The sequence below is a fragment of the Babylonia areolata genome, chromosome 8 (genome assembly GCF_041734735.1).
Source record: "Babylonia areolata isolate BAREFJ2019XMU chromosome 8, ASM4173473v1, whole genome shotgun sequence".
Taxonomy (NCBI): Eukaryota; Metazoa; Mollusca; class Gastropoda; order Neogastropoda; family Buccinidae; genus Babylonia; species Babylonia areolata.
The window spans coordinates 18,160,247-18,167,746 of NC_134883.1; the positions used below are offsets into that span (position 1 = coordinate 18,160,247).

The following is a 7,500-nucleotide window of genomic DNA, read 5'->3' on the forward strand; positions in this document are numbered from 1 at the left end:
TATATTTTGTCTTATCCTAGATATGTCTTGTCTTTGTCTTGTCCTATAAATGTCCTGTATATGCTCTGTCTTCTTGTCCTGTATATGCCTTGTCCTATATATACATGTTACACCCAATCTATGAAGTTGCCCATGGCATGACATGAGCAAATATCGTGCCCACTTCATGTAATGAGCAATGCCATGTATGAGTTTTAAAATATCATTCGCATCGCTATTGTTCAAGGCTTCTGGCATGGATGCCAGATAACAGTCTGCTCTCTGGACTTAACGGTGCCCCATTTGTTCAGTAGACCTGGAACAGCAGCTACCATGAAGCAATTCAGATGACTCCCTTCAAGCACTTACTGGCAACATGCCTCGATATGGCCTAGGGTCACATGCAGTTACCAGATGGGTTTCTCAGCAGAATCTCACCAGCAGTTGAGGAAGAAGAAGTTGAACAACTTGTAGAGGACAGCACAGACAACCCTAGCCCTTCCTCTGTGCATGACCCATCGCTGCCTTCAGGACTCACATCTGCTGATAACCCTCCACCAGCACCAGGGTGTTGAGATCATTCGATGGAAAACCCTTCTCCATTCTCTATAGAGAATGTACATCTGATAACTGAGCCACCCTCTTGACACGGAGTTCTCTTCCACGGATGACCCACAGACAGCTTTTAACTCACTCAGTACGGCCAGTCCTCTCTTGACCCAACCTTTAGCTTCCGTCGTCAGAATTGTGGTATTCTTTGTCAACATTCACGTCTTCAGTATAAGAGCCTTCCGCTTGCAATATTTTGATGATGGTAATTGGGGTGAAATGCTGTTAACGTCGTCTCTTTCGCCGTTCGTATGGAAAGAGTTAAACCATCATCTATTGCAGACCAGCTGCTAACACCTGGATCAGATAGTATTGTGCCCGAGAACCCACATCCAGCTAAACGTGAACGAAGAAAGCAAGGCACGGCCTTCAACAGCACGCCAAACGAATGCTTGCACGCAGCAACCAGATGGTGTTGGAGACAATGTGGCTGTACCTGTTTCTCAATTTGATCGCACTGAAGCAGACCCACCAAATTTAGTAGGTTTTGTGTTAGAAGCAGAAGAACTTGAACATCATCAAGGGCAAACTTGCCAGAGACCAAATTTGAGTGCATTCAGTATGCAGGGCTTTGCGCAGAAAATATCTTACCAGAAGTGCTCAGCATTCGCGAAATTGATCAAGCACAAAGTGTGTGTGGCGGTCAGGGATACCAACAACGCCACTGGCAGGAGCAACTGAATTTCAAAACGCTGTACCTGTATGAAAGCTGGTCTTCGCTGCAACAGTGCCTGCTACTGCTACAGATCCTGTGACGATGTTGACCACTGAGAGAGAGAGAGAGACAGAGACAGAGAGAGAGAGAGAGAGAGAGAGAGAGAACGAACGAACGAACGAAATTGTTTTAATGAACTTTGGCCATGGACCACAATTCAAAACCAGGGGACTGGGGGTGGGCATGGGAAGGGGTATTATAACACTTGAATAGATGACACAATATCATAATATTCATGGACTTGACATTAATTCTACTTAATTAGGTCTGAGTATATGATTTCTCCTTTTGATCGCATGGAAAATAAGAGAGAGAGAGAGAGAGAGAGAGAGAGAGAGACAGAGACAGAGAGAGAGAGAACGCAAGGCTTGTTCCTAACCAATAGTGTGCAGCATCTGGACAATCAGAAGCCAAAAATGAAACAAATGTTTTAAGATAGATAACCTATTAAATGCAATCTAAATAAAGGAACTTTAAAAACGTAAACATGTGTGATTTCTGCTGTGATTGAACCAGTCTTATAGCTCTGTGTATCTATAGATAAAAATTCTTTTTTTCCATTCATGATAGTTGCTCGCTTCATGAAATGGCCAAGTTTTCAATTGCTCATTTCATGAAATGGGCACGATATTTGCCATTTCAACATGCCCATTAAAATTTTCATGAAATGGGCAATTTCATAGATTGGGTGTAATATATATATATATATATATATATATATATATATATATATATATATATATATATATATATATATGTATATATATATATATATATATATATATATGTGTGTGTGTGTGTGTGTGTGTGTGTGTCCTGTCCTGTCCTGTCTTGTCTCCGTGCTGGCTGTGGATGGCTGGGCGTGGGAGTCAATAGTGGAGATGTTATGTAGGACGTCTGAAAGGTCAGAGGAGAAGATGGAGGCAATTTGAGGCTACTTGTTGAAGGTCAGGTCTTTTGTGGGGGAGGGGGGGGAGAGAGGGAGAGAGGGAGAGAGCTTCAGCGATCAAAGGTCGGCTTTAAAATCTGCTTGACAGGGTGATCGACAAGACTTTTAGCATTGCAGTGTCTAGGTAATTTTTGTGTGTTCGACATTGCTGTTGTTGTTGAACGTCTTGTAGACGGCGGGTGGGGCGTGGGTGTGAGGATGGGGGTGCGGCAGGGGGGGTGGGGGGTGGGGGCGGGTGGTGTGGTGGGGGCAGCCTGGTGTAATGTGATTTGATGTGCTCTTGTCTCTCTCCGGAAACAAGTATAATTGTAGGATGACGAGAAGTTATATATATATATATATATATATATATATATAGCGTGTGTGACAACCCGAAAGTTGATTGCTTTTCTTCCATTTGTGCTCTCTGTCTCTCTCTCTCTCTGTGTCTCTCTCTGTCTCTCTCTCTCTCTGTCTCTCTCTCTCTGTCTTTCTCTCTCTCTCTCTGTCTCTCTCTCTCTCTTTGTGTGCCTCTCTCTGCATCTCTCTTTCACTGTCTCCCTGTGTTTGTCTCTCTCACGCTCTCTCTCTCTGTCTCTTTCTCTCTCTCCCTCTCTCTCCCTCCTCTCTCTCTCTCTCTCTCCCTCCCTCTCTCCCTCCCTACCTCTCTCTCTCCCTCTTTCTATACTCAAACGCCTCTCCCATCACCACCGCTTTCACCACTCTCCGTGACACTGCTCCGTGGTGGACGCTGAGAAAGCCCAGAGGTACATTTAGTGTGCAGCCACCATGTCTGGCCTGTTTTGTTCACTCGGGACTGTGCCTTGAACATCCCTGTCAATGGGAGGGAGGGGGTCCTCGACGGAGGGTGAGGGGTGAAGGTTTTGGGCGCTCATTGAAGGGGGTTGGGAGGGGGGGAGGGGGTTTAGAGGGCAGGAGGGGTGATAATGAGGGAGAGGGGTGAAGGTTTGGGGGGCTCAGTGAGGGGCCAGGAGGGTGAGGGGTGAAGGTTTGGGGGGGGGGGGGGCTCAGTGAGGAGGGGGTGAGGGGCCAGGAGGGTGAGGGGTGAAGGTTTGGGGGGGGGGCTCAGTGGGGGGGGGGGTGAGGGGCCAGGAGGGTGAGGGGTGAAGGTTTGGGGGGGGCTCAGTAAGGGGGGGGTGAGGGGCCAGGAGGGTGAGGGGTGAAGGTTGGGGGGGGGGGGCTCAGTGAGTGGGGGGGTGAGGGGCCAGGAGGGTGAGGGGTGAAGGTTTGGGGGGCTCAGTGAGGGGGGTGGGGTGAGGGGCCAGGAGGGTGAGGGGTGAAGGTTTCGGGGGCTCAGTGAGTGAGGGGGGGGGGGGTGAGGGGCCAGGAGGGTGAGGGGTGAATGTTTCGGGGGCTCAGTGAGTGGGGTGGGGGGGCTGAGGGGCCAGGAGGGTGAGGGTTGAGGGTTTGGGGGGCTCAGTGAGGGGGGGGGGTGAGGGGCCAGGAGGGTGAGGGGTGAAGGTTTGGGGGGCTCAGTGAGTAGGGGGGGGGGGCTGAGGGGCCAGGAGGGTGAGGGTTGAGGGTTTGGGGGGCTCAGTGAGGGGGGGAGGTGAGGGGCCAGGAAGGTGAGGGTTGAAGGTTTGGGGGGCTCAGTGAGTGTGGGGGGGGGGTGAGGGGCCAGGAGGGTGAGGGGTGAAGGATTGGGGGGGGGGGGGCTCAGTGAGGGGGGGGTGAGGGGCCAGGAGGGTGAGGGGTGAAGGTTTGGGGGGCTCAGTGAGTGGGGGGGGGGAGGGGCCAGGAGGGTGAGGGGGGAGGGTTTGGGGGGCTCAGTGAGTGGGGGGGGGAGGGGCCAGGAGGGTGAGGGGGGAGGGTTTGGGGGGCTCAGTGAGTGGGGGGGTGTGAGGGGCCAGGAGGGTGAGGGGTGAAGGTTTGGGGGGGGCTCAGTGAGTGAGTGGGGGGGGTGAGGGGCCAGGAGGGTGAGGGGTGAAGGTTTGGGGGGGGCTCAGTGAGTGAGTGGGGGGGTGAGGGGCCAGGAGGGTGAGGGGTGAAGGTTTGGGGGGGGGCTCAGTGAGTGAGTGGGGGGGTGAGGGGCCAGGAGGGTGAGGGGTGAAGGTTTGGGGGGCTCAGTGAGTGGGGGGGGGGGGGTGAGGGGCCAGGAGGGTGAGGGGTGAAGGTTCTGGGGGCTCAGTGAGTGGGGGGTGAGGGGGAGGGGCCAGGAGGGTGAGGGGTGAAGGTTTGGGGGGGGGCTCAGTGAGTGGGGGGGGTGAGGGGTGAAGGTTTTGGGGGGGGCTCAGTGAGTGGGGGGGGGGGGGTGAGGGGCCAGGAGGGTGAGGGGTGAAGGTTTGGGGGGGAGGGGGGGGGCTCAGTGAGGGGGGCGCGCGCTCTGCTGTTGCAGTTTTTCTTCTGTGAAGTGTTGTTGTTTTTGTTGTTGCTCTTCTCCTTCGTCATCTTCTGATGATGATGATGATGATGATGATCCTGAATGTTGATATCATATTGTTTTTATTTTTCCAGAACACCCAGAGTGAAGCAGGTGGGGGCTATATAACTGAGTGACGGGGAGAGAGATACACAGCACGGCACAGCCTGTGGAGCGGAGAGGAGACTCTTGGGCTGTGTGATACGCTGTACATCGGTCTGTCTGGGATATATATATATATATATATATATACTGACCGGCTTCCTGTCCATCGGCGTTTGGCTTTCCTACTGTGTGAGTTACCAACCGGCAACACTTGCTGCATGTCCTGTGTGTGTGTGTGTGTGTGTGTGTGTGTGTGTGTGTGTGTGTGTGTGTGTGTGTGTGTGTGTGTGTGTGTGTGTGTGTTTGTGAGTGGTGGTGGTGGTGTGTGTGTATTTGTGTGTCTGTCAGTCTGTCTGTCTGTTTCTGTGTGTGTGTGTGTGGGGGGGGGGGGGGGGGGGGGTTGGTAAGTTTGTGTGAGTCTGTGTTTATGTGTGTGTGTGTGTGTGTTCGCTGGCTTTGTTCTGTAAATGTCCTGGTATCTTGCTGGCTCTACACACCTATAAAGTGTGTGTGTGTGCGTGTGTGTGTGTGTGTGTGTGTGTGTGTGTGTGTGTGTGTGAGAGAGAGAGAGAGAGAGCGACTGTCTGGTAGAGCAACTGAAAACTGTCTTTTGGCGCTCATCATTCGTTTCCTGTTTCACCTAGTCACGGGTTTCGGTTACGCACATACATACACGCTCACACAGACATGCAACGTTTTACGTGTATTTTTTTTATTATTACTATTTTTTGTTTACTCCACCATGCAGGCAGCCACACTCCGTTATCGGAGATGTACATGCTGGGTATAATTGTTAGTTTCCACAACCTACCGAACGCTGAACTGAATGACAGGGATATTCAACGTGCGTTATTTGATCTCCTGCATGCGCATACACAACAAAGGGAGGTTCAGGCACTGGCAGGTCCGCACTACGATGATGTAGGAGATGGGGGTGGGGGGGCGAGGGGGGGGGGGGGGGGGTGAGGGGAATCTCCACTCTTGACCCGCCAGGTGCGCCATACAAACCGGGGATCCAACTCGGGGAAACTCGGGCGAGAATGCAGCGCTTTAACTTGTCATCATGTAACCATAACTAGGGGAAGCGCCGCTGGCACATTCAGGTGTTTTATTTATGTATTTATGTATGTATTTATTTATTTATTTATTTATTCAAAGGTTTCGCCAAAATTCACACTTTGTTAACAAACCCTTTCAAACGCATGCATTTTACTTGCACAGTGTATGTAATCAGGACAATCGAAAAGAGTGTGTTTATAGCCTTCTAAAGCTTTTCAGCTTTCCTTATGACTTCAAAGAGCACTTCAGTATCTAATTGAATTGATCCAAGGCTTTTTAGCAGCATTAAAATAAATGTCTGAATGGATTTGACCTACGGCGCTTATCTTTTGGAGAGACATGAAAGGCATCTAGACACCAGTCTTCACACACACACACACACACACACACACACACACACACACACACACACTTTTTTTTTCTTTTCTTTTCTTTTCTTTTTTGTGTTTTGTTTGTTTTGTTTTGTTTTTTTTTTGTTTTGATGGAAAACTAATAAATCTTACGGAGAATGCCACCCTGGTGGGTTTAGCTTGGAAAGCTCACGAACAACTTTGTTTGCCGATATGCTAAACAAATCGACATGGACTGGGCTTCCCATGGTGCTGTAGCTGTGTAGTCTTTTGTGAAGGACTATGGCTCTCAAACTAGGAGGCAAGATTGCACTGGCTCTTAGTGCTGCAGCCTTGCGGGCTAGCAGTGGCCTTTGGGAACCATCCCAACGCCGACTGTCCTAAACCCTCTTGGCCGAGAGAGTGGGGTTGTAACTTGGGCAAGACACTCTCCACTGTTATCAAATTCTAGCCCAAAGAGTCGGAACAGCAGTGCCTCCTCTGCTGTTCTGATGGTCATAGTTGGACACGACTGACTATCAAAAAAAAAAAAAATTAAAAAAAAAAGTATACACTGACAGCATCACATGGTCACAGGCCGGGGAAGGGAGGAAGAAACGGAACACTGACAACATCACATGGTCACAGGCCGGGGAAGGGAGGAAGAAACGGAACACTGACAACATGACATGGTCACAGGCCGGGGAAGGGAGGAAGAAACGGAACACTGACAACATCACATGGTCACAGGCCGGGGCAGAAGAAACGGAACACTGACAACATGACATGGTCACAGGCCGGGGAAGGGAGGAAGAAACGGAACACTGACAACATCACATGGTCACAGGCCGGGGAAGAAGAAACGGAACACTGACAACATGACATGGTCACAGGCCGGGGAAGGGAAGAAGAAACGGAACACTGACAACATGACATGGTCACAGGCCGGGGAAGGGAAGAAGAAACGGAACACTGACAACATGACATGGTCACAGGCCGGGGAAGAAGAAACGAGACACAGTGCACACGGGATGCTGAACGAGCCCAATGCGTCTCGGACAGAAGCCAACATGAAACTACTTGTTGTTTTGTCTGAAGGTTATTTCAGTTCAGTTTCAGTAGCTCAAGGAGGCGTCACTGCGTTCGGACAAATCCATATACGCTACACCACATCTGCCGAGCAGATGCCTGACCAGCAGCGTAACCCAACGCGCTTAGCTTTGACAACAACAACAATTGCAGCAGCAACAACAACAACAGCAACAACAACAGCAACAACAACAGCAGCAACAACAACAGCAACAACAACAGCAAAAATAGCAACAACAACAACAACAACAGCAGCAACAACAACAGCAACAACAACAACAGCAGCAACAACAACAGCAACAACAAC

General features: G+C 50.5%; 1 protein-coding gene across 6 annotated transcripts in view; it reads left to right on the forward strand.

Annotated features, from left to right (window-relative positions):
• The window catches only part of LOC143285072 (globin-like), a 135,755-nt gene that overhangs the window by 93,873 nt on the left and 34,382 nt on the right, over positions 1-7,500 (forward strand). For all 6 annotated transcript variants that reach the window (XM_076592267.1, XM_076592266.1, XM_076592269.1 and 3 more), the window contains one exon: positions 4,707-4,905. The gene's annotated coding sequence lies outside the window, so the exon portion shown is untranslated. The remainder of the gene's footprint in view (positions 1-4,706; positions 4,906-7,500) is intronic.